The sequence below is a fragment of the Hyla sarda genome, chromosome 11 (assembly GCF_029499605.1).
Source record: "Hyla sarda isolate aHylSar1 chromosome 11, aHylSar1.hap1, whole genome shotgun sequence".
Lineage (NCBI taxonomy): Eukaryota > Metazoa > Chordata > Amphibia > Anura > Hylidae > Hyla > Hyla sarda.
In genome coordinates, this window is record NC_079199.1 from 78547663 (window position 1) to 78573585 (window position 25923).

The following is a 25923-nucleotide window of genomic DNA, read 5'->3' on the forward strand; positions in this document are numbered from 1 at the left end:
TTTCACTGAGAAGACGTCAGAAGAACCGGAGACAGGAGTGGGAGAAACTAATTTGGGAGAGAAACGGTTGATGATGAGTGGTTTAAGAAGAGAGACATGAAAGGCATTAGGAATACGGAGAGAAGGGGGAAGAAGAAGTTTGTAAGAGACAGGATTAATTTGGCACAAGACTTTGAAGGGACCAAGATAGCGTGGACCCAGTTTGTAACTGGGGACACGAAAGCGGACATATTTAGCGGAGAGCCATACCTTGTCTCCGGGAGCAAAAATGGGGGGAGGAAACAAAATGTCGTAAATAATCACCCAAGACCTGGTTAATTCTTTCTACTTGTCCATTGGATTGAGGATGATATGCAGAAGAAAAGTTTAATTTAATCTTGAGTTGTTTACAGAGAGCCCTCCAGAATTTTGACACGAATTGGACGCCTCTATCCGAGACTATTTGTGTGGGCAACCCGTGAAGACGAAAAATGTGTACAAAAAATTGTTTAGCCAACTGAGGCGCTGAAGGAAGACCAGGAAGAGGGATGAAATGTGCCATCTTGGAGAATCGATCAACGACCACCCAAACAACAGTGTTGCCACGGGATGGGGGTAGGTCAGTAATAAAATCCATACCAATCAGAGACCAAGGCTGTTCGGGGACAGGCAGAGGATGAAGAAAACCAGCGGGCTTCTGGCGAGGAGTCTTATCCCGAGCACAGACAGTGCAGGCTCGCACAAAGTCCACGACATCCGTCTCCAGAGTCGGCCACCAATAGAAGCGAGAGATGAGTTGCACAGATTTCTTGATGCCTGTATGACCTGCGAGATGGGAGGAGTGACCCCATTTGAGGATTCCGAGGCGTTGGCGTGGAGAGACGAAGGTCTTTCCTGGAGGAGTTTGCCTGATGGAGGCTGGAGAAGTGGAGATCAGGCAGTCAGGAGGAATGATGTGTTGCGGAGAGAGTTCGACTTCCGAGGCATCCGAGGAACGAGAGAGAGCATCGGCCCTAATGTTCTTATCGGCAGGCCGAAAGTGAATTTCAAAATTAAATCGGGCAAAGAACAGAGACCACCTGGCCTGGCGAGGATTCAGCCGTTGGGCACAGACTGGAGATAGGAGAGGTTCTTGTGATCGGTGTAAATAATAACAGGAAATCTTGATCCCTCCAGCAGATGCCTCCATTCCTCAAGTGCTAATTTAATGGCTAGAAGCTCTCGATCCCCGATGGAGTAGTTCCTCTCCGCCGGAGAGAAGGTCCTAGAAAAAAAACCACAAGTAACAGCATGCCCGGAAGAATTTTTTTGTAGAAGGACCGCTCCAGCTCCTACAGAGGAGGCATCAACCTCCAATAGGAAGGGTTTAGATGGGTCAGGTCTGGAGAGCACGGGAGCCGAAGAAAAGGCAGACTTGAGCCGTTTAAAGGCGTCTTCCGCTTGAGGAGGCCAAGACTTGGGATTGGCATTTTTTTTGGTTAAAGCCACGATAGGGGCCACAACGGTAGAAAAATGTGGAATAAATTGCCTGTAATAATTGGCGAACCCCAAAAAACGTTGGATAGCACGGAGTCCGGAGGGGCGTGGCCAATCTAAGACGGCAGAGAGTTTGTCTGGATCCATTTGTAGTCCCTGGCCAGAGACCAAGTATCCTAGGAAAGGAAGAGATTGGCATTCAAACAGACATTTCTCTATCTTGGCATAAAGTTGATTGTCACGAAGTCTCTGAAGAACCATACGGACATGCTGGCGGTGTTCTTCTAGATTGGCAGAAAAAATCAGGATATCGTCCAGATATACAACAACACAGGAGTATAAGAGATCACGAAAAATTTCATTAACAAAGTCTTGGAAGACGGCAGGGGCGTTGCACAGGCCAAAGGGCATGACCAGATACTCAAAGTGTCCATCTCTAGTGTTAAATGCCGTTTTCCATTCATCCCCCTCTCTGATGCGGATGAGATTATAAGCACCTCTTAAGTCCAGTTTGGTAAAGATGTGGGCACCTTGGAGGCGATCAAAGAGTTCAGAGATGAGGGGTAGAGGGTAGCGGTTCTTTATCGTGATTTTATTAAGACCGCGGTAGTCAATGCAAGGGCGTAGAGAGCCATCTTTTTTGGACACAAAGAAAAATCCGGCTCCGGCAGGAGAGGAGGATTTACGGATAAAGCCTTTTTTAAAATTTTCCTGGATGTACTCCGACATAGCAAGAGTCTCTGGGGCGGACAGAGGATAGATTCTGCCCCGGGGTGGAGTAGTGCCCGGGAGGAGGTCAATAGGACAATCATAAGGCCTGTGAGGAGGTAGAGTCTCAGCTTGTTTTTTGCAAAAAACATCCGCAAAGTCCATACAGGCCTTAGGGAGACCGGTTACAGGGGGAACCACAGAGTCACGGCAAGGGGTACTGGGAACCGGTTTTAGGCAGTTCTTGAAACAAGAGGGCCCCCAACTCTTGATCTCCCCAGTGGACCAATCCAGGGTTGGGGAATGGAGTTGAAGCCAGGGTAGTCCAAGGAGGATTTCGGAAGTGCAATTGGGGAGGACCAAAAATTCAATCTTCTCGTGATGAGGTCCGATGCACATTAGAAGGGGCTCCGTGCGGAAACGTATGGTACAATCCAATCTTTCATTGTTTACACAATTGATGTAGAGGGGTCTGGCGAGACTGGTCACTGGGATGTTGAACCTGTTGACGAGAGAGGCCAAAATAAAATTTCCTGCAGATCCGGAATCCAAGAAGGCCATAGTAGAGAAGGAGAAGGCAGAGGCAGATATCCGCACAGGCACAGTAAGACGTGGAGAAGCAGAGTAGACATCAAGGACTGTCTCACCTTTGTGCGGAGTCAGCGTACGTCTTTCCAGGCGGGGAGGACGGATAGGACAATCCTTCAGGAAGTGTTCGGTACTGGCACAGTACAGACAGAGATTCTCCATGCGGCGTCGTGTCCTCTCTTGAGGTGTCAGGCGAGACCGGTCGACCTGCATAGCCTCCACGGCGGGAGGCACAGAAACGGATTGCAGGGGACCAGAGGAGAGAGGAGCCGGGGAGAAAAAACGTCTTGTGCGAACAAAGTCCATATCCTGGCGGAGCTCCTGACGCCTTTCGGAAAAACGCATGTCAATGCGAGTGGCAAGATGGATGAGTTCATGTAGGTTAGCAGGGATTTCTCGTGCGGCCAGAACATCTTTAATGTTGCTGGATAGGCCTTTTTTAAAGGTCGCGCAGAGGGCCTCATTATTCCAGGATAATTCTGAAGCAAGAGTACGGAATTGTACGGCGTACTCGCCAACGGAAGAATTACCCTGGACCAGGTTCAACAGGGCAGTCTCAGCAGAAGAGGCTCGGGCAGGTTCCTCAAAGACACTTCGAATTTCTGAGAAGAAGGAGTGTATAGAGGCAGTGACGGGGTCATTGCGGTCCCAGAGCGGTGTGGCCCATGACAGAGCTTTTCCAGACAGAAGGCTGACTACGAAAGCCACCTTAGACCTTTCAGTAGGGAACTGGTCCGACATCATCTCCAAGTGCAGGGAACATTGGGAAAGAAAGCCACGGCAGAATTTAGAGTCCCCATCAAATTTATCCGGCAAGGATAGTCGTAGACCAGAAGCGGCCACTCGCTGCGGAGGAGGTGCAGGAGCTGGCGGAGGAGATGATTGCTGAAGCTGTGGTAGTAGCTGCTGTAGCATCACGGTCAGTTGAGACAGCTGTTGGCCTTGTTGCGCTATCTGTTGTGACTGCTGGGCGACCACCGTGGTGAGGTCGGCGACAACTGGCAGAGGAACTTCAGCGGGATCCATGGCCGGATCTACTGTCGCGATGCCGGCTGGCAGGTAGTGGATCCTCTGTGCCAGAGAGGGATTGGCGTGGACCGTGCTAGTGGATCGGTTCTAAGTCACTACTGGTTTTCACCAGAGCCCGCCGCAAAGCAGGATGGTCTTGCTGCGGCGGTAGTGACCAGGTCGTATCCACTAGCAACGGCTCAACCTCTCTGACTGCTGAAGATAGGCGCGGTACAAGGGAGTAGACAGAAGCAAGGTCGGACGTAGCAGAAGGTCGGGGCAGGCAGCAAGAATCGTAGTCAGGGGCAACGGCAGGAGGTCTGGAACACAGGCTAGGAACACACAAGGAAACGCTTTCACTGGCACAATGGCAACAAGATCCGGCGAGGGAGTGAAGGGGAAGTGAGGTATAAATAGGGAGTGCACAGGTGAACACACTAATTGGAACCACTGCGCCAATCAGCGGCGCAGTGGCCCTTTAAATCGCAGAGACCCGGCGCGCGCGCGCCCTAGGGAGCGGGGCCGCGCGCGCCGGGACAGGACAGACGGAGAGCGAGTCAGATACGGGAGCCGGGATGCGCATCGCGAGCGGGCGCTACCCGCATCGCGAATCGCATCCCGGCTGGAGACGGTATCGCAGCGCACCGGGTCAGTGGAGCTGCCCGGAGCGCTGCGGTAGCGAGAGAGAAGCGAGCGCTCCGGGGAGGAGCGGGGACCCGGAGCGCTCGGCGTAACAGTAAGGAGATTACATGGGGAGTAGGTTTGTTACTGTGTGTCACCCCAGTAGTAAGTTAATAACATGAAGATGGGGTTTGTTTCAGTGGTTCACCCCAGTAGAAACGAGATTACATGAGGGGAAGTTTTGTTACAGTGTGTCACCCCAGTAGTAAAGAGATTACTTGATGAGGAGGTTTGTTACAGTGTGTCACCCCAGTAATAAGTTAATAACGTGAGGAGGTTTGTTACAGTGTGTCACCCCAGTAGATTACATGAGGGGAAGTTTTGTTACAGTGTGTCATCCCAGTAGAAAGGAGATTGCACGAGGAGAAGGTTTGTTACAGTGTGTCACCCCAGTAGTAAGTTAATAACATGTGGAGGAGGTTTGTTACAGTGTGTCACCCCAGTAATAAGTTATTAACATTAGGAGGTTTGTTACAGTGTGCCACCCCAGTCGTAAGGTGATTACATGACAAGGTTTTTTTTTTTTTTTTACAGTTTGTCACCCAGTAGTAAGATAATAATATGAGGATGGGGTTTGTTACAGTGTGTCACCCCAGTAGTTAGGAGAAAAAAATAAGGAGGAGGTTTGTTACAGTGTGTCACCCAAGTAGTAAGGAGATTACATGGGGAGTAGGTTTGTTATTGTGTGTCACCCCAGTAGTAAGTTAATAACATGAAAATGGGGTTTGTTTCAGTGGGTCACCCCAGTAGAAACGAGATTACATGAGGGGAAGTTTTGTTACAGTGTGTCACCCCAGTAGAAAGGAGATTACATGAGGAGAAGTTTTGTTACAGTGTGTCATCCCATTAGAAAGGAGATTGCACGAGGAGAAGGTTTGTTACAGTGTGTCACCCCAGTAGTAAGTTAATAACATGTGGAGGAGGTTTGTTACAGTGTGTCACCCAAGTAGAAAGGAGATTACATGAGGAGAAGTTTTGTTACAGTATGTCACCCCAGTAGAAAGGAGAATACATGAGGAAAAGGTTTGTTACAGTGTGTCACCCTAGTAGTAAGTTAATAACATGTGGAGGAGGTTTGTTACAGTGTGTCACCCTAGTAGTAATAAGATTACATGGGCAGGAGGTTTGTTACTTTGTGTCACCCCAGTAGTAAGGAGATTACATGAGGTGGGCGTTTGTTACAGTGTGTCACCCCAGTAGTAAGGGAGATTACATGAGGATGAGGTTTGTTACAGTGTGTCACCCCAGTAATTAAGAGAAAAAATGAGGAGGAGGTTTGTTACAGTGTGTCACCCAAGTAGTAAGGAGATTACATGGGGAGTAGGTTTGTTACTGTGTGTCACCCCAGTAGTAAGTTAATAACATGAAGATTGGGTTTGTTACAGTGGGTCACCCCAGTAGTAAGTTAATAATATAAGAATGGGGTTTGTTACAGTGTGTCACCCCAGTCGTAAGGTGATTACATGACAAGGTTTTTTTTTTTTTTTACAGTTTGTCACCCAGTAGTAAGTTAATCATATGAGGATGGGGTTTGTTACAGTGTGTCACCCCAGTAGTTAGGAGAAAAAAAATGAGGAGGAGGTTTGTTACAGTGTGTCACCCAAGTAGTAAGGAGATTACATGGGAGTAGGTTTGTTACTGTGTGTCACCCTAGTAGTAAGTTAATAACATGAAGATGGGGTTTGTTTCAGTGGGTCACCCCAGTAGAAACGAGATTACATGAGGGGAAGTTTTGTTACAGTGTGTCACCCCAGTAGTAAAGAGATTACTTGATGAGGAGGTTTGTTACAGTGTGTCACCCCAGTAATAAGTTAATAACGTGAGGAGGTTTTTTACAGTGTGTCACCCCAGTAGAAAGTAGATTACATGAGGGGAAGTTTTGTTACAGTGTGTCATCCCAATAGAAAGGAGATTGAACGAGGAGAAGGTTTGTTACGGTGTGTCACCCCAGTAGTAAGTTAATAACATGTGGAGGAGGTTGTTACAGTGTGTCACCCCAGTAGTAAGGAGATTACATGATAAGAAGGTTTGTTACAGTGTGTCACCCCAGTAATAAGTTATTAACATTAGGAGGTTTGTTACAGTGTGTCACCCCAGTCGTAAGGTGATTACATGACAAGGTTTTTTTTTTGTATTTTTTTTACAGTTTGTCACCCAGTAGTAAGTTAATAATATGAGGATGGGGTTTGTTACAGTGTGTCACCCCAGTAGTTAGGAGAAAAAAATAAGGAGGAGGTTTGTTACAGTGTGTCACCCAAGTAGTAAGGAGATTACATGGGGAGTAGGTTTGTTATTGTGTGTCACCCCAGTAGTAAGTTAATAACATGAAAATGGGGTTTGTTTCAGTGGGTCACCCCAGTAGAAACGAGATTACATGAGGGGAAGTTTTGTTACAGTGTGTCACCCCAGTAGTAAAGAGATTACATGATGAGGAGGTTTGTTACAGTGTGTCACCCCAGTAATAAGTTAATAACATGATGAGGTTTGTTACAGTGTGTCACTCCAGTAGAAAGGAGATTACATGGGCAGGAGGTTTGTTACTTTGTGTCACCCCAGTAGTAAGGAGATTAAATAAGGAGGTTTGTTACAGTGTGTCACCCCAGTAGTAAGGAGATTACATGAGGAGGGGGTTTGTTACTTTGTGTCACCCCAGTAGTAAGGAGATTACATGAGGAGAGGTTTGTTACAGTGTGTCACCCCGTAGTAAGGAGATTACATGAGGAGGGGGTTTTGTTACAGTGTGTCATCCCAGTAGAAAGGAGATTGCACGAGGAGAAGGTTTGTTACAGTGTTTCACCCCAGTAGTAAGTTAATAACATGTGGAGGAGGTTTGTTACAGTGTTTCACCCCAGTAATAAGTTATTAACATTAGGAGGTTTGTTACAGTGTGTCACCCTAGTAGTAATAAGATTACATGGGTAGGAGGTTTGTTACTTTGTGTCACCCCAGTAGTAAGGAGATTAAATAAGGAGGTTTGTTACAGTGTGTCACCCCAGTAGTAAGGAGATTACATGAGGAGGGGGTTTGTTACTTTGTGTCACCACAGTAGTAAGGAGATTACATGAGGAGAGGTTTGTTACAGTGTGTCACCCCAGTAATAAGTTATTAACATTAGGAGGTTTGTTACAGTGTGTCACCCCAGTCGTAAGGTGATTACATGACAAGGTTTTTTTTTTGTATTTTTTTTACAGTTTGTCACCCAGTAGTAAGTTAATAATATGAGGATGGGGTTTGTTACAGTGTGTCACCCCAGTAGTTAGGAGAAAAAAATAAGGAGGAGGTTTGTTACAGTGTGTCACCCAAGTAGTAAGGAGATTACATGGGGAGTAGGTTTGTTATTGTGTGTCACCCCAGTAGTAAGTTAATAACATGAAAATGGGGTTTGTTTCAGTGGGTCACCCCAGTAGAAACGAGATTACATGAGGGGAAGTTTTGTTACAGTGTGTCACCCCAGTAGTAAAGAGATTACATGATGAGGAGGTTTGTTACAGTGTGTCACCCCAGTAATAAGTTAATAACATGATGAGGTTTGTTACAGTGTGTCACTCCAGTAGAAAGGAGATTACATGGGCAGGAGGTTTGTTACTTTGTGTCACCCCAGTAGTAAGGAGATTAAATAAGGAGGTTTGTTACAGTGTGTCACCCCAGTAGTAAGGAGATTACATGAGGAGGGGGTTTGTTACTTTGTGTCACCCCAGTAGTAAGGAGATTACATGAGGAGAGGTTTGTTACAGTGTGTCACCCCGTAGTAAGGAGATTACATGAGGAGGGGGTTTTGTTACAGTGTGTCATCCCAGTAGAAAGGAGATTGCACGAGGAGAAGGTTTGTTACAGTGTTTCACCCCAGTAGTAAGTTAATAACATGTGGAGGAGGTTTGTTACAGTGTTTCACCCCAGTAATAAGTTATTAACATTAGGAGGTTTGTTACAGTGTGTCACCCTAGTAGTAATAAGATTACATGGGTAGGAGGTTTGTTACTTTGTGTCACCCCAGTAGTAAGGAGATTAAATAAGGAGGTTTGTTACAGTGTGTCACCCCAGTAGTAAGGAGATTACATGAGGAGGGGGTTTGTTACTTTGTGTCACCACAGTAGTAAGGAGATTACATGAGGAGAGGTTTGTTACAGTGTGTCACCCTGTAGTAAGGAGATTACATGAGGAGGGGTTTTGTTACAGTGTGTCACCCCAGTAGTAAGTTAATAAAATGAGGATGAGGTTTGTTACAGTGTTTCACCATAGTAATAAGTTATTAACATTAGGAGGTTTGTTACAGTGTGTCACCCTAGTAGTAATAAGATTACATGGGCAGGAGGTTTGTTACTTTGTGTCACCCCAGTAGTAAGGAGATTAAATAAGGAGGTTTGTTACAGTGTGTCACCCCAGTAGTAAGGAGATTACATGAGGAGGGGGTTTGTTACTTTGTGTCACCCCAGTAGTAAGAAGATTACATGAGGAGAGGTTTGTTACAGTGTGTCACCCCGTAGTAAGGAGATTACATGAGGAGGGGTTTTGTTACAGTGTGTCACCGCAGTAGTAAGTTAATAAAATGAGGATGAGGTTGGTTATAGTGTGTCACCCCGGTAGTAAGGATATGACATGAGGATGAGGTTTGTTACAGTGTGTCACCCCGTAGTAAGGAGATTCCATAAGGAGAAGGTTTATTACAGTATATCACCCCAGTTGTAAGGAGATTACATGAGGAGGGTGTTTTTTACAGTGTGTCACCCAAGTAGTAAGGAGATTACATCGGGAGTAGGTTTGTTACTGTGTGTCACCCCAGTAGTAAGTTAATAACATGAAGATGGGGTTTGTTACAGTGGGTCAACCCAGTAGAAACGAGATTACATGGGGAGAAGTTTTGTTACAGTGTGTCACCCCAGTAATACGTTAATAACATGAGGAGATTTGTTACAGTGTGTCACCCCAGTAGAAAGGAGATTACATGAGGAGAAGTTTTGTTACAGTATGTCACCCCAGTAGAAAGGAGAATACATGAGGAGAAGGATTGTTACAGTGTGTCACCCTAGTAGTAAGTTAATAACATGTGGAGGAGGTTTGTTACAGTGTATCACCCCAGTAGTAAGGAGATTGCATGATGAGAAGGTTTGTTACAGTGTGTCACCCCAGTAATAAGTTATTAACATTAGGAGGTTTGTTACAGTGTGTCACCCCAGTAGTAAAGATATTACTTGATGAGGAGGTTTGTTACAGTGTGTCACCCCAGTAATAAATTAATAACGTGAGGAGGTTTGTTACAGTGTGTCACCCCAGTAGAAAGTAGATTACATGAGGGGAAGTTTTGTTACAGTGTGTCATCCCAGTAGAAAGGAGATTGCACGAGGAGAAGGTTTGTTACAGTGTGTCACCCCAGTAGTAAGTTAATAACATGTGGAGGAGGTTTGTTACAGTGTGTCACCCCAGTAGTAAGGAGATTACATGATGAGAAGGTTTGTTACAGTGTGTCACCCCAGTAATAAGTTATTAACATTAGGAGGTTTGTTACAGTTTGCCACCCCAGTCGTAAGGTGATTACATGACAAGGTTTTTTTTTTTTTTTTTACAGTTTGTCACCCAGTAGTAAGTTAATAATATGAGGATGGGGTTTGTTACAGTGTGTCAACCCAGTAGTTAGGAGAAAAAAATAAGGAGGAGGTTTGTTACAGTGTGTCACCCAAGTAGTAAGGAGATTACATGGGGAGTAGGTTTGTTATTGTGTGTCACCCCAGTAGTAAGTTAATAACATGAAAATGGGGTTTGTTTCAGTGGGTCACCCCAGTAGAAACGAGATTACATGAGGGGAAGTTTTGTTACAGTGTGTCACCTCAGTAGTAAAGAGATTACATGATGAGGAGGTTTGTTACAGTGTGTCACCCCAGTAATAAGTTAATAACATGATGAGGTTTGTTACAGTGTGTCACTCCAGTAGAAAGGAGATTACATGGGCAGGAGGTTTGTTACTTTGTGTCACCCCAGTAGTAAGGAGATTAAATAAGGAGGTTTGTTACAGTGTGTCACCCCAGTAGTAAGGAGATTACATGAGGAGGGGGTTTGTTACTTTGTGTCACCCCAGTAGTAAGGAGATTACATGAGGAGAGGTTTGTTACAGTGTGTCACCCCGTAGTAAGGAGATTACATGAGGAGGGGGTTTTGTTACAGTGTGTCATCCCAATAGAAAGGAGATTGCACGAGGAGAAGGTTTGTTACAGTGTTTCACCCCAGTAGTAAGTTAATAACATGTGGAGGAGGTTTGTTACAGTGTTTCACCCCAGTAATAAGTTATTAACATTAGGAGGTTTGTTACAGTGTGTCACCCTAGTAGTAATAAGATTACATGGGCAGGAGGTTTGTTACTTTGTGTCACCCCAGTAGTAAGGAGATTAAATAAGGAGGTTTTTTACAGTGTGTCACCCCAGTAGTAAGGAGATTACATGAGGAGGGGGTTTGTTACTTTGTGTCACCCCAGTAGTAAGGAGATTACATGAGGAGAGGTTTGTTACAGTGTGTCACCCCGTAGTAAGGAGTTTACATGAGGAGGGGTTTTGTTACAGTGTGTCATCCCAGTAGAAAGGAGATTACATGGGGAGTAGGTTTGTTACTGTGTGTCACCCCAGTGGTAAGTTAATTCCATGAAGATGGGGTTTGTTACAGTGGGTCAACCCAGTAATACGTTAATAACATGAGGAGGTTTTTTACAGTGTGTCACCCAAGTAGAAAGGAGATTACATGAGGAAAAGTTTTGTTACAGTATGTCACCCCAGTAGAAAGGAGAATACATGAGGAAAAGGTTTGTTACAGTGTGTCACCCTAGTAGTAAGTTAATAACATGTGAAGGAGGTTTGTTACAGTGTATCACCCCAGTAGTAATAAGATTACATGTGGAGGAGGTTTGTTACAGTGTGTCACCCTAGTAGTAATAAGATTACATGGGCAGGAGGTTTGTTACTTTGTGTCACCCCAGTAGTAAGGAGATTAAATAAGGAGGTTTGTTACAGTTTGTCACCCCAGTAATAAGGTGATTACATGAGGAGGGCGTTTGTTACAGTGTGTCACCCCAGTAGTAAGGGAGATTACATGAGGATGAGGTTTGTTACAGTGTGTCACCCCAGTAGTTAGGAGAAAAAATGAGGAGGAGGTTTGTTACAGTGTGTCACCCAAGTAGTAAGGAGATTACATGGGGAGTAGGTTTGTTCCTGTGTGTCACCCCAGTAGTAAGTTAATAACATGAAGATTGGGTTTGTTACAGTGGGTCACCCCAGTAGTAAGTTAAAAATATAAGAATGGGGTTTGTTACAGTGTGTCACCCCAGTCGTAAGGTGATTACATGACAAGTTTTTTTTTTTTACAGTTTGTCACCCAGTAGTAAGTTAATAATATGAGGATGGGGTTTGTTACAGTGTGTCACCCCAGTAGTTAGGAGAAAAAAAATGAGGAGGAGGTTTGTTACAGTGTGTCACCCAAGTAGTAAGTGTCACGATGCCGGCTGGCAGGTAGTGGATCCTCTGTGCCAGAGAGGGATTGGCGTGGACCGTGCTAGTGGATCGGTTCTAAGTCACTACTGGTTTTCACCAGAGCCCGCCGCAAAGCGGGATGGTCTTGCTGCGGCGGTAGTGACCAGGTCGTATCCACTAGCAACGGCTCAACCTCTCTGACTGCTGAAGATAGGCGCGGTACAAGGGAGTAGACAGAAGCAAGGTCGGACGTAGCAGAAGGTCGGGGCAGGCAGCAAGAATCGTAGTCAGGGGCAACGGCAGGAGGTCTGGAACACAGGCTAGGAACACACAAGGAAACGCTTTCACTGGCACAATGGCAACAAGATCCGGCGAGGGAGTGAAGGGGAAGTGAGGTATAAATAGGGAGTGCACAGGTGAACACACTAATTGGAACCACTGCGCCAATCAGCGGCGCAGTGGCCCTTTAAATCGCAGAGACCCGGCGCGCGCGCGCCCTAGGGAGCGGGGCCGCGCGCGCCGGGACAGGACAGACGGAGAGCGAGTCAGATACGGGAGCCGGGATGCGCATCGCGAGCGGGCGCTACCCGCATCGCGAATCGCATCCCGGCTGGAGACGGTATCGCAGCGCACCGGGTCAGTGGAGCTGCCCGGAGCGCTGCGGTAGCGAGAGAGAAGCGAGCGCTCCGGGGAGGAGCGGGGACCCGGAGCGCTCGGCGTAACAGTACCCCCCCCCCTTGGGTCTCCCCCTCTTCTTAGAGCCTGAGAACCTGAGGAGCAGACTTTTGTCTAGGATGTTGTCCTCAGGTTCCCAGGATCTCTCTTCAGGTCCACAGCCCTCCCAATCCACCAAAAAGAACTTTTTTCCTCTGACCGTCTTGGAGGCCAGTATCTCTTTCACTGAGAAGACGTCAGAAGAACCGGAGACAGGAGTGGGAGAAACTAATTTGGGAGAGAAACGGTTGATGATGAGTGGTTTAAGAAGAGAGACATGAAAGGCATTAGGAATACGGAGAGAAGGGGGAAGAAGAAGTTTGTAAGAGACAGGATTAATTTGGCACAAGACTTTGAAGGGACCAAGATAGCGTGGACCCAGTTTGTAACTGGGGACACGAAAGCGGACATATTTAGCGGAGAGCCATACCTTGTCTCCGGGAGCAAAAATGGGGGGAGGAAACAAAATGTCGTAAATAATCACCCAAGACCTGGTTAATTCTTTCTACTTGTCCATTGGATTGAGGATGATATGCAGAAGAAAAGTTTAATTTAATCTTGAGTTGTTTACAGAGAGCCCTCCAGAATTTTGACACGAATTGGACGCCTCTATCCGAGACTATTTGTGTGGGCAACCCGTGAAGACGAAAAATGTGTACAAAAAATTGTTTAGCCAACTGAGGCGCTGAAGGAAGACCAGGAAGAGGGATGAAATGTGCCATCTTGGAGAATCGATCAACGACCACCCAAACAACAGTGTTGCCACGGGATGGGGGTAGGTCAGTAATAAAATCCATACCAATCAGAGACCAAGGCTGTTCGGGGACAGGCAGAGGATGAAGAAAACCAGCGGGCTTCTGGCGAGGAGTCTTATCCCGAGCACAGACAGTGCAGGCTCGCACAAAGTCCACGACATCCGTCTCCAGAGTCGGCCACCAATAGAAGCGAGAGATGAGTTGCACAGATCTCTTGATGCCTGTATGACCTGCGAGATGGGAGGAGTGACCCCATTTGAGGATTCCGAGGCGTTGGCGTGGAGAGACGAAGGTCTTTCCTGGAGGAGTTTGCCTGATGGAGGCTGGAGAAGTGGAGATCAGGCAGTCAGGAGGAATGATGTGTTGCGGAGAGAGTTCGACTTCCGAGGCATCCGAGGAACGAGAGAGAGCATCGGCCCTAATGTTCTTATCGGCAGGCCGAAAGTGAATTTCAAAATTAAATCGGGCAAAGAACAGAGACCACCTGGCCTGGCGAGGATTCAGCCGTTGGGCACAGACTGGAGATAGGAGAGGTTCTTGTGATCGGTGTAAATAATAACAGGAAATCTTGATCCCTCCAGCAGATGCCTCCATTCCTCAAGTGCTAATTTAATGGCTAGAAGCTCTCGATCCCCGATGGAGTAGTTCCTCTCCGCCGGAGAGAAGGTCCTAGAAAAAAAACCACAAGTAACAGCATGCCCGGAAGAATTTTTTTGTAGAAGGACCGCTCCAGCTCCTACAGAGGAGGCATCAACCTCCAATAGGAAGGGTTTAGATGGGTCAGGTCTGGAGAGCACGGGAGCCGAAGAAAAGGCAGACTTGAGCCGTTTAAAGGCGTCTTCCGCTTGAGGAGGCCAAGACTTGGGATTGGCATTTTTTTTGGTTAAAGCCACGATAGGGGCCACAACGGTAGAAAAATGTGGAATAAATTGCCTGTAATAATTGGCGAACCCCAAAAAACGTTGGATAGCACGGAGTCCGGAGGGGCGTGGCCAATCTAAGACGGCAGAGAGTTTGTCTGGATCAATTTGTAGTCCCTGGCCAGAGACCAAGTATCCTAGGAAAGGAAGAGATTGGCATTCAAACAGACATTTCTCTATCTTGGCATAAAGTTGATTGTCACGAAGTCTCTGAAGAACCATACGGACATGCTGGCGGTGTTCTTCTAGATTGGCAGAAAAAATCAGGATATCGTCCAGATATACAACAACACAGGAGTATAAGAGATCACGAAAAATTTCATTAACAAAGTCTTGGAAGACGGCAGGGGCGTTGCACAGGCCAAAGGGCATGACCAGATACTCAAAGTGTCCATCTCTAGTGTTAAATGCCGTTTTCCATTCATCCCCCTCTCTGATGCGGATGAGATTATAAGCACCTCTTAAGTCCAGTTTGGTAAAGATGTGGGCACCTTGGAGGCGATCAAAGAGTTCAGAGATGAGGGGTAGAGGGTAGCGGTTCTTTATCGTGATTTTATTAAGACCGCGGTAGTCAATGCAAGGGCGTAGAGAGCCATCTTTTTTGGACACAAAGAAAAACCCGGCTCCGGCAGGAGAGGAGGATTTACGGATAAAGCCTTTTTTAAAATTTTCCTGGATGTACTCCGACATAGCAAGAGTCTCTGGGGCGGACAGAGGATAGATTCTGCCCCGGGGTGGAGTAGTGCCCGGGAGGAGGTCAATAGGACAATCATAAGGCCTGTGAGGAGGTAGAGTCTCAGCTTGTTTTTTGCAAAAAACATCCGCAAAGTCCATATAGGCCTTAGGGAGACCGGTTACAGGGGGAACCACAGAGTCACGGCAAGGGGTACTGGGAACCGGTTTTAGGCAGTTCTTGAAACAAGAGGGCCCCCAACTCTTGATCTCCCCAGTGGACCAATCCAGGGTTGGGGAATGGAGTTGAAGCCAGGGTAGTCCAAGGAGGATTTCGGAAGTGCAATTGGGGAGGACCAAAAATTCAATCTTCTCGTGATGAGGTCCGATGCACATTAGAAGGGGCTCCGTGCGGAAACGTATGGTACAATCCAATCTTTCATTGTTTACACAATTGATGTAGAGGGGTCTGGCGAGACTGGTCACTGGGATGTTGAACCTGTTGACGAGAGAGGCCAAAATAAAATTTCCTGCAGATCCGGAATCCAAGAAGGCCATAGTAGAGAAGGAGAAGGCAGAGGCAGATATCCGCACAGGCACAGTAAGACGTGGAGAAGCAGAGTAGACATCAAGGACTGTCTCACCTTTGTGCGGAGTCAGCGTACGTCTTTCCAGGCGGGGAGGACGGATAGGACAATCCTTCAGGAAGTGTTCGGTACTGGCACAGTACAGACAGAGATTCTCCATGCGGCGTCGTGTCCTCTCTTGAGGTGTCAGGCGAGACCGGTCGACCTGCATAGCCTCCACGGCGGGAGGCACAGAAACGGATTGCAGGGGACCAGAGGAGAGAGGAGCCGGGGAGAAAAAACGTCTTGTGCGAACAAAGTCCATATCCTGGCGGAGCTCCTGACGCCTTTCGGAAAAACGCATGTCAATGCGAGTGGCAAGATGGATGAGTTCATGTAGGTTAGCAGGGATTTCTCGTGCGGCCAGAACATCTTTAATGTTGCTGGATAGGCCTTTTTTAAAGGTCGCGCAGAGGGCCTCATTATTCCAGGATAATTCTGAAGCAAGAGTACGGAATTGTACGGCGTACTCGCCAACGGAAGAATTACCCTGGACCAGGTTCAACAGGGCAGTCTCAGCAGAAGAGGCTCGGGCAGGTTCCTCAAAGACACTTCGAATTTCTGAGAAGAAGGAGTGTATAGAGGCAGTGACGGGGTCATTGCGGTCCCAGAGCGGTGTGGCCCATGACAGAGCTTTTCCAGACAGAAGGCTGACTACGAAAGCCACCTTAGACCTTTCAGTAGGGAACTGGTCCGACATCATCTCCAAGTGCAGGGAACATTGGGAAAGAAAGCCACGGCAGAATTTAGAGTCCCCATCAAATTTATCCGGCAAGGATAGTCGTAGACCAGAAGCGGCCACTCGCTGCGGAGGAGGTGCAGGAGCTGGCGGAGGAGATGATTGCTGAAGCTGTGGTAGTAGCTGCTGTAGCATCACGGTCAGTTGAGACAGCTGTTGGCCTTGTTGCGCTATCTGTTGTGACTGCTGGGCGACCACCGTGGTGAGGTCGGCGACAACTGGCAGAGGAACTTCAGCGGGATCCATGGCCGGATCTACTGTCGCGATGCCGGCTGGCAGGTAGTGGATCCTCTGTGCCAGAGAGGGATTGGCGTGGACCGTGCTAGTGGATCGGTTCTAAGTCACTACTGGTTTTCACCAGAGCCCGCCGCAAAGCAGGATGGTCTTGCTGCGGCGGTAGTGACCAGGTCGTATCCACTAGCAACGGCTCAACCTCTCTGACTGCTGAAGATAGGCGCGGTACAAGGGAGTAGACAGAAGCAAGGTCGGACGTAGCAGAAGGTCGGGGCAGGCAGCAAGAATCGTAGTCAGGGGCAACGGCAGGAGGTCTGGAACACAGGCTAGGAACACACAAGGAAACGCTTTCACTGGCACAATGGCAACAAGATCCGGCGAGGGAGTGAAGGGGAAGTGAGGTATAAATAGGGAGTGCACAGGTGAACACACTAATTGGAACCACTGCGCCAATCAGCGGCGCAGTGGCCCTTTAAATCGCAGAGACCCGGCGCGCGCGCGCCCTAGGGAGCGGGGCCGCGCGCGCCGGGACAGGACAGACGGAGAGCGAGTCAGATACGGGAGCCGGGATGCGCATCGCGAGCGGGCGCTACCCGCATCGCGAATCGCATCCCGGCTGGAGACGGTATCGCAGCGCACCGGGTCAGTGGAGCTGCCCGGAGCGCTGCGGTAGCGAGAGAGAAGCGAGCGCTCCGGGGAGGAGCGGGGACCCGGAGCGCTCGGCGTAACAGTAAGGAGATTACATGGGGAGTAGGTTTGTTACTGTGTGTCACCCCAGTAGTAAGTTAATAACATGAAAATGGGGTTTGTTTCAGTGGGTCACCCCAGTAGAAACGAGATTACATGAGGGGAAGTTTTGTTACAGTGTGTCACCTCAGTAGTAAAGAGATTACATGATGAGGAGGTTTGTTACAGTGTGTCACCCCAGTAATAAGTTAATAACATGATGAGGTATGTTACAGTGTGTCACTCCAGTAGAAAGGAGATTACATGGGCAGGAGGTTTGTTACTTTGTGTCACCCCAGTAGTAAGGAGATTAAATAAGGAGGTTTGTTACAGTGTTTCACCCCAGTAGTAAGGAGATTACATGAGGAGGGGGTTTGTTACTTTGTGTCACCCCAGTAGTAAGGAGATTACATGAGGAGAGGTTTGTTACAGTGTGTCACCCCGTAGTAAGGAGTTTACATGAGGAGGGGTTTTGTTACAGTGTGTCATCCCAGTAGAAAGGAGATTGCACGAGGAGAAGGTTTGTTACAGTGTTTCACCCCAGTAGTAAGTTAATAACATGTGGAGGAGGTTTGTTACAGTGTTTCACCCCAGTAATAAGTTATTAACATTAGGAGGTTTGTTACAGTGTGTCACCCTAGTAGTAATAAGATTACATGGGCAGGAGGTTTGTTACTTTGTGTCACCCCAGTAGTAAGGAGATTAAATAAGGAGGTTTGTTACAGTGTTTCACCCCAGTAGTAAGGAGATTACATGTGGAGGGGGTTTGTTACTTTGTGTCACCCCAGTAGTAAGGAGATTACATGAGGAGAGGTTTGTTACAGTGTGTCACCCCGTAGTAAGGAGTTTACATGAGGAGGGGGTTTGTTACAGTGTGTCACCCCAGTAGTAAGTTAATAAAATGAGGATGAGGTTGGTTATAGTGTGTCACCCCGGTAGTATGGATATGACATGAGGATGAGGTTTGTTACAGTGTGTCACCCCAGTAGTAAGGAGATTACATAAGGAGAAGGTTTATTACAGTGTATCACCCCAGTAGTAAGGAGATTACATGAGGAGGGTGTTTGTTACAGTGTGTCACCCAAGTAGTAAGGAGATTACATGGGGAGTAGGTTTGTTACTGTGTGTCACCCCAGTAGTAAGTTAATAACATGAAGATGGGGTTTGTTACAGTGGGTCAACCCAGTAGAAACGAGATTACATGAGGAGAAGTTTTGTTACAGTGTGTCACCCCAGTAATACGTTAATAACATGAGGAGGTTTGTTACAGTGTGTCACCCAAGTAGAAAGGAGATTACATGAGGAGAAGTTTTGTTACAGTATGTCACCCCAGTAGAAAGGAGAATACATGAGGAAAAGGTTTGTTACAGTGTGTCACCCTAGTAGTAAGTTAATAACATGTGGAGGAGGTTTGTTACAGTGTATCACCCCAGTAGTAATAAGATTACATGTGGAGGAGGTTTGTTACAGTGTGTCACCCTAGTAGTAATAAGATTACATGGGCAGGAGGTTTGTTACTTTGTGTCACCCCAGTAGTAAGGAGATTACATGAGGTGGGCGTTTGTTACAGTGTGTCACCCCAGTAGTAAGGGAGATTACATGAGGATGAGGTTTGTTACAGTGTGTCACCCCAGTAGTTAGGAGAAAAAATGAGGAGGAGGTTTGTTACAGTGTGTCACCCAAGTAGTAAGGAGATTACATGGGGAGTAGGTTTGTTACTGTGTGTCACCCCAGTAGTAAGTTAATAACATGAAGATTGGGTTTGTTACAGTGGGTCACCCCAGTAGTAAGTTAATAATATAAGAATGGGGTTTGTTACAGTGTGTCACCCCAGTAGTAATAAGATTACATGTGGAGGAGGTTTGTTACAGTGTGTCACACTAGTAGTAATAAGATTACATGGGCAGGAGGTTTGTTACTTTGTGTCACCCCAGTAGTAAGGAGATTAAATAAGGAGGTCTGTTCCAGTGTGTCACCCCAGTAGTAAGGAGATTACACGAGGAGGGGTTTTGTAACTTTGTGTCACCCCAGTAGTAAGGAGATTACATGAGGAGGGGTTTGTTACAGTGTGTCACCCCAGTAGTAAGTTAATAAAATGAGGATGGGGTTGGTTATAGTGTGTCACCCCGGTAGTAAGGATATGACATGAGGATGAGGTTTTTTACAGTGTATCACCCCAGTAGTAAGGAGATTACATGAGGAGGGCGTTTGTTACAGTGTGTCACCCCAGTAGTAAGTTAATAACATGAAAAGGGGGTTTGTTACAGTGGGTCTCCCCAGTAGAAATGAGATTACATGAGGAGAAGTTTTGTTACAGTGTGTCACCCTACTAGTAAGGAGATAACATGATAAGGAGGCTTGTTACAGTGTGTCACCCCAGTAATAAGTTAATAACATGAGGAGGTTTGTTACAGTGTGTTACCCCAGTAGAAAGGATATTACATGAGGAGAAGTTTTGTTACAGTGTGTCACCCCAGTAGAAAGGAGATTACATGAGGAGAAGGTGTGTTACAGTGTGTCACCCAAGTAGTAAGTTAATAACACGTGGAGGAGGTTTGTTACAGTGTGTCACCCTAATAGTAATAAGATTACATGTGGAGGAGGTTTGATACAGTGTGTCACCCTAGTAGTAAGGAGATTCCATGAGCAGGGGATTTGTTATAGTGTATCACCCCCGCAGTAAGGAGATGACATGAGGAGGAGGTTTGTTACAGTGAGTCACCCCAGTAGTAAGGAGAATACATGGTCAGGTGGTTTGTTACATTGTGTCGCTCCAATAGTAAGGAGATTACATGAGGATGGGGTTTGTTACAGTGTGTCACAATAACATGAGGAGGAGGTTTATTGCAGTGTGTCACCTCAGTAGTAAGGAGATTACATATGGAGGAGGTTTGTTACAGTCTGTAACCCAAATAGTAAGGAGATTACATGAGGAGGAGGTTTGTTACATTGTGTCACCCCAGTAATAAATTAATAACATGAGAATGGGGTTTGTTAAAGTGTGTCACCCCAGTAGTAAGGAGATTACATGAGTTCCTTACAGTTTGTCACCCAAGTAGTTAGGAGATTACTTGAGAAGGAGGTTTGTTACAGTGTGTCACCCCAGTAGTAAGGAGATTAGGAGGTTTGTTACAGTGAGTTACCTCCAGTGACCCTCCTGGGCACAGGAACCCGTACCTCCCCCTGGCCAACAACTGGCCTCCAGAGGGCCAGGGCACCACCGCCCACCCCCGATGTTTGCCGACTCGCCCAACGCTTTTGCACCACGCCACCGGGGGTCCGCGTCACTGATCCTGTGCACAAGGACGGCGCGCCCTGCCTTAGTACAGGGACCCACGCCTCACTCCCGTATAGCCTCTCTTGTTCACTGCATGTCAAAAGTCTAAAGGCAGGCATGATAGACCCTTTCAGAGGCCTTGCCCATATTCGGTTGACCATCCTGGGCATAGGGACTCTCATCTCCCCCTGGCCGACAACTTGGACTTTGTAATCTTTCATTTCGCCTCTGGAGGGCCAAGGCGCCTCAGCGGACCACACGCTGATGTTTGTTGACTCGCCTGACGCTTCTGCTCCCTGCTGCCGGGATGTCCACGTCACCGATCCTGTGCCCAAGGACGGCGCGCCCTGCCTGGGTACAGGGACCCGCACCTCCCGCCCTTATAGCCTCTCTGGTTCTCTACGTGTCAAAGGTCTACAGGCATGGAAGCCTGTCAGGGGACTGTTTCAGAGGCTTCGCCCGGGGACCGCCCAGCCCCGGGTCGGGTACATGAACCAGCCCATTCCCCCTGTAAAATACCAAGGGAGAAACCTGAAGAATCGTCCCCAGGGGAGCCAGCGCTCGGCCCTGGCGTACCCTGAGAGAACGGCTGAGTACGGGCTCCCGTGGGGATGAACCTCCTCGGCGGACCGCCCGCCGATGTTTGGCGACTCGCCCAACGGTTATCCTCCCTGATGCTGGGGGGCCGAATCACCGATCCTGTGCCCAAGGACGGCGCGCCCTGTCTGGGTACAGGGACCCACGCCTCCCGCCCTTATAGCCTCTCTTGTTCTCTGCGTGTCAAAAGTCTACAGGCATAGAAGATCCTTCCAGAGGCTTTGCCTGGAAGATCCTTCCAGAGACCTGGACTTTGTAATCTTTCATTTTGCCTCTGGAGGGCCGAGGCGCCTCAGTGGACCGTACGCCAATGTTTTTTGACTCCCCCGACGCTTCTGCTCCCCGCTGCCGGGATGTCTGCGTCACCTATCCTGTGTCCAAGGACGGTGCGCCCTGCCTGGGTACAGGGACCCGCGCCTCCTGCCCTTATAGCCTTCTCTGGTTCTCTGCATGTCAAAAGTCTACATGCATGGAAGACCCTTCCAGATGCCTTGCCCGTGTTCTGTTGACCCTCCTGTGCATTTGGAAGTGCATCTGCCCCTGGCCGAAAACCTGGAATTTTTAATTTTGCCTCTGGAGGGCCGGGGTGCTTTGGTGGACCGCCCGCCAATGTTTGCCGACTCGTCCGACGCTTCTGCTCCCCGTCGCCAGGGGGTCCGCATCACCGATCCTGTGCCCAAGGACGGCACGCCCTGCCTGTGTACAGGGACCCGTGCCTCCTGCCCTTATAGCCTCTCTGGTTCTCTACGTGTCAAAGGTCTACAGGCAATGAAGCCTGTCAGGGGACTGTTTCAAAGGCTTCGCTCGGGGACCGCCCAGCCCCGGGTCGGGTACATGAACCAGCCCATTCCACCTGTAAAATACCAAGGGAGAAACCGGAAGAATAATTTCCTTGGGAGCCTGCGCTCGGCCCTGGCGTACCCTGAGAGAACGTCTGAGTACGGGCTCCAGTGCGTGGGGATGAACCTCCTCAGCGGACCGCCTGCCGATGTTTGCCGACTTGCCCGACGGTTCTGCTCCCCGATCCTGGGGGGTCCGCATGACCGATTCTGTGCCCAAGGACAGTGCGCCCTGTCTGGGTACAGGGACCCGTGCCTCCCACCGTTATAGCCTCCCTTGTTCTCTGCGTTTCAAAAGTCTACAGGCATAGAAGATCCTTCCAGAGGCCTTGCCATGTTCGGTTGACCATCCTGGGCATAGGGACTCGCATCTCCCCCTGGCCGACAACCTGGACTTTGTAATCTTTCATTTTGCCTCTGGAGGGCCTAGGCGTCTCAGTGGACCGTACGCCGATGTTTTTTGACTCGCCCGACGCTTCTGCTCCTCGCTGCAGGGATGTCCACGTCACCTATCCTGTGCCCAAAGACGGCGCGCCCTGTCTGGGTACAGGGAACCGTGCCTCCCGCCCTTTATAGCTTCTCTGGTTCTCTACGTGTCAAAGGTCTACAGGCATGGAAGCCTGTCAGGGGTCTGTTTCAAAGCTTCGCTCGGGGACCGCCCGGCCCCGGGTCGGGCACATGAACCAGCCCATTCCCCCTGTAAAATACCAAGGGAGAAACCTCAAGGTACGTCCCCAGGGGAGCCCGCACTCGGTCCTGGCGTACCCTGAGAAAGCGGCTGAGTACGGGCTCCCCTGTGGATTACCCTCCTCGGCGGACCGCCCGCGATGTTTGCCGACTCGCCCGCCGCTTCTGCTCCCCGACGCTGGGGGGTCTTCGTCACTGATCCTGTGCCCAAGGACAGCGCACCCTGTCTGGGTACAGGGACCCACGCCTCCCGCCCTTATAGCCTTCTCTGGTTCTCAGCGTGTCAAAAGTCTACAGGCATGGAAGACCCTTCCAGAGGATTTGCCTGTGTTCTGTTGACCCTCCTGTGCATTTGGACTCGCATCTGCCCCTGGCCGACAACCTGGAATTTTTAATTTCACCTCCGGAGGGCCGGGGTGCCTTGGTGGACCGCCGCCAATGTTTGCCGACTCGCCTGACGCTTCTGCTCCACGTCGCCTGGGGGTCCACATCATCGATTCTGTGCCCAAGGACGGCATGCCCTGCCTGGCTACAGGGACCCGCGCCTCCCTGCCTTATAGCCTCTCTGATTCTCTGCCTGTCAAAGGTCTACAGGCATGGAAGCCTGTCAGGGGACTGTTACAAAGGCTTTGCTCAGGGACAGCCCAGCCTGGGTGGGGTACATGAACCAGCCCATTCCCCCTGTAAAATACCAAGGGAGAAACCTGAAGGTTCGTCCCAAGGGGAGCCCGCGCTTGGTCCTGGCGTACCCTGGGAGAACGGCTGAGTACGGGCTACCGTGGGGATGAACCTCCTCGGCGGACCGGCCGCCGATCTTTGCCAACTCCACCGACGGTTCTGCTCCCCGACGCTGGGGGGTCTGCATCACCAATCCTGTGCCCAAGGATGGCGCGCCCTGTCTGGGTGCAGGGACCTGCGCCTCCCGCCCTTATAGCCATTTCTGGTTCTCTACGTGTCAAAGGTCTACAGGCCTTTCCCCCTGTAAACCAGCCCTTTCCCCCTGTAAAATACTAAGGGAGAAACCTGAAGGTTTGTCCCCAGGGGACCCCGCGCTCGGCCCTGGCGTAACCTGAGAGAGCGGCTGAGTACTGGCTCCCCTGGGGATGAATCTCCTCAGCGGACCGCCCGCCGATGTTTGCCGACTCGCCCAACGCTTTTGCTCCCTGGCGCTGGGGGGTCCGCATCACTGATCCTCTGCCCATGGACGGCACGCCCTGTCTGGGTACAGAGACCCGCGCCTCCTTCCCTTATAGCCTCTCTGGTTCTCTGCATGTCAATGGTCTTCAGACATGGAAGCCTGTCAGGGACCGTTCCTGAGGTTTCGCCCGGGGACTACCCAGCCCTGGGCTGGGTACATGAACCAGCCCAATCCCCCTGGAAAATACAAAGGTAGAAACCGGAAGGTTCGTCCCCAGGGGACACTGCGCTCGGCCCTGGCGTAACCTGAGCGGCTGAGTACAGGCTCCCCTGGGGATGAACCTCCTCTGCGGACCGCCCGCCGATGTTTGCCGACTCGCCCGACGCTTCTGCTCCCTGACGCTGGGGGGTCGGCATCACTGATCCTGTGCCCATGGACGGCACGCCCTGTCTGGGTACAGGGACCCGCGCCTTCCTCCCTTATAGCCTCTCTGGTTCTCTGCGTGTCAAAGGTCTTCAGGCATGGAAGCCTGTCAGGGGACCGTTCCGGAGGTTTCGCCCGGGGACCACCCAGCCCTGGGCTGGGTACATGAACCAGCCCAATCCCCCTGGAAAATACCAAGGGAGAAACCGGAAGGTTCGTCCCCAGGGGAGCCCGCGCTCGGCCCTTGCATACCCTGAGAGAACGGCTGAGTACGGGCTCCCGTGGGGATGAACCTCCTCGGCGGACCGCCCGCCGATGTTTGCCGACTCGCCCGACGGTTCTGCTCCCCGACGCTGGGGGGTCTGCATCACCGATCCTGTGCCCAAGGATGGCACGCCCTGTCTGGGTACAGGGACCTGCGCCTCCCACCCTTATAGCCATTTCTGCTTCTCTACGTGTCAAAGGTCTACAGGCATGGAAGCCTGTCAGGGGACTGTTTCAAAGGCTTCGCTCGGGGACCGCCCTGCCCTGGGTGGGGTACATGAACCAGCCCTTTCCCCCTGTAAAATACCAAGGGAGAAACCTGAAGGTTCGTCCCCAGGGGAGCCCGCGCTTGTCCCTGGCGTACCCTGAGAGAGTGGCCGAGTACGGGCTCCCCTGGGGACGAGCCTCCTTGGCGGACCGCCCGCCTATGTATTCTTACTAGCCTGATGCTTCTGCTCCCCGCAACCCTGGGGTCCGCGTCACCGATCCTGTGCCCAAGGATGGCGCGCCCTACCTGGGTACAGGGACCGGCGCCTCCCGCCCTTATAGCCTTCTCTAGTTCTCTGTGTGTCAAAGTCTACAGGCATGGAAGACCCTTACAGAGGCCTTGCCCGTGTTCTGTTGACCCTCCTGTGCATTTGGACTCGCATCTGCCCCTGGCCGACAACCTGGAATTTTTAATTTCACCTCCGGAGGGCCTGAGTGCCTTGGTGGACCGCCCGCCAATGTTTGCCGACTCGCCCGACGCTTCTGCTCCCCGTCGCCTTGGGGTCCGCATCACCGATCCTGTGCACAAGAACGGCATGCCCTGCCTGGCTACAGGGACCCGCGCCTCCCTGCCTTATAGCCTCTCTGGTTCTCCGCGTGTCAAAGGTCTACAGGCATGGAAGCGTGTCAGGAGACTGTTACAAAGGCTTTGCTCAGGGACCGCCCAGCCCCGGGTGGGGTACATGAACCAGCCCATTCCCCTTGTAAAATACCAAGGGAGAAACCTGAAGAATCGTCCCCAGGGGAGCCCGCGCTCGGCCCTTGCGTACCCTGAGAGAACGGCTGAGTACGGGCTCCCATGGGGATGAACCTCCTCGGCGGACCGCCCGCCGATGTTTGCCGACTCGCCCGACGGTTCTGCTTCCCGACACTGGGGGGTCCGTATCACCGATCCTGTGCCCAAGGATGGCGCGCCCTGTCTGGGTACAGGGACCTGCGCCTCCTGCCCTTATAGCCATTTCTGGTTCTCTACGTGTCAAAGGTCTACAGGCATGGAAGCCTGTCAGGGGACTGTTTCAAAGGCTTCGCTCGGGGACCGCCCTGCCCTTGGTGGGGTACATGAACCAGCCCTTTCCCCCTGTAAAATACCAAGGTTCGTCCCCAGGGGACCCCGCGCTCGGCCCTGGCGTAACCTGAGAGAGCGGCTGAGTACGGGC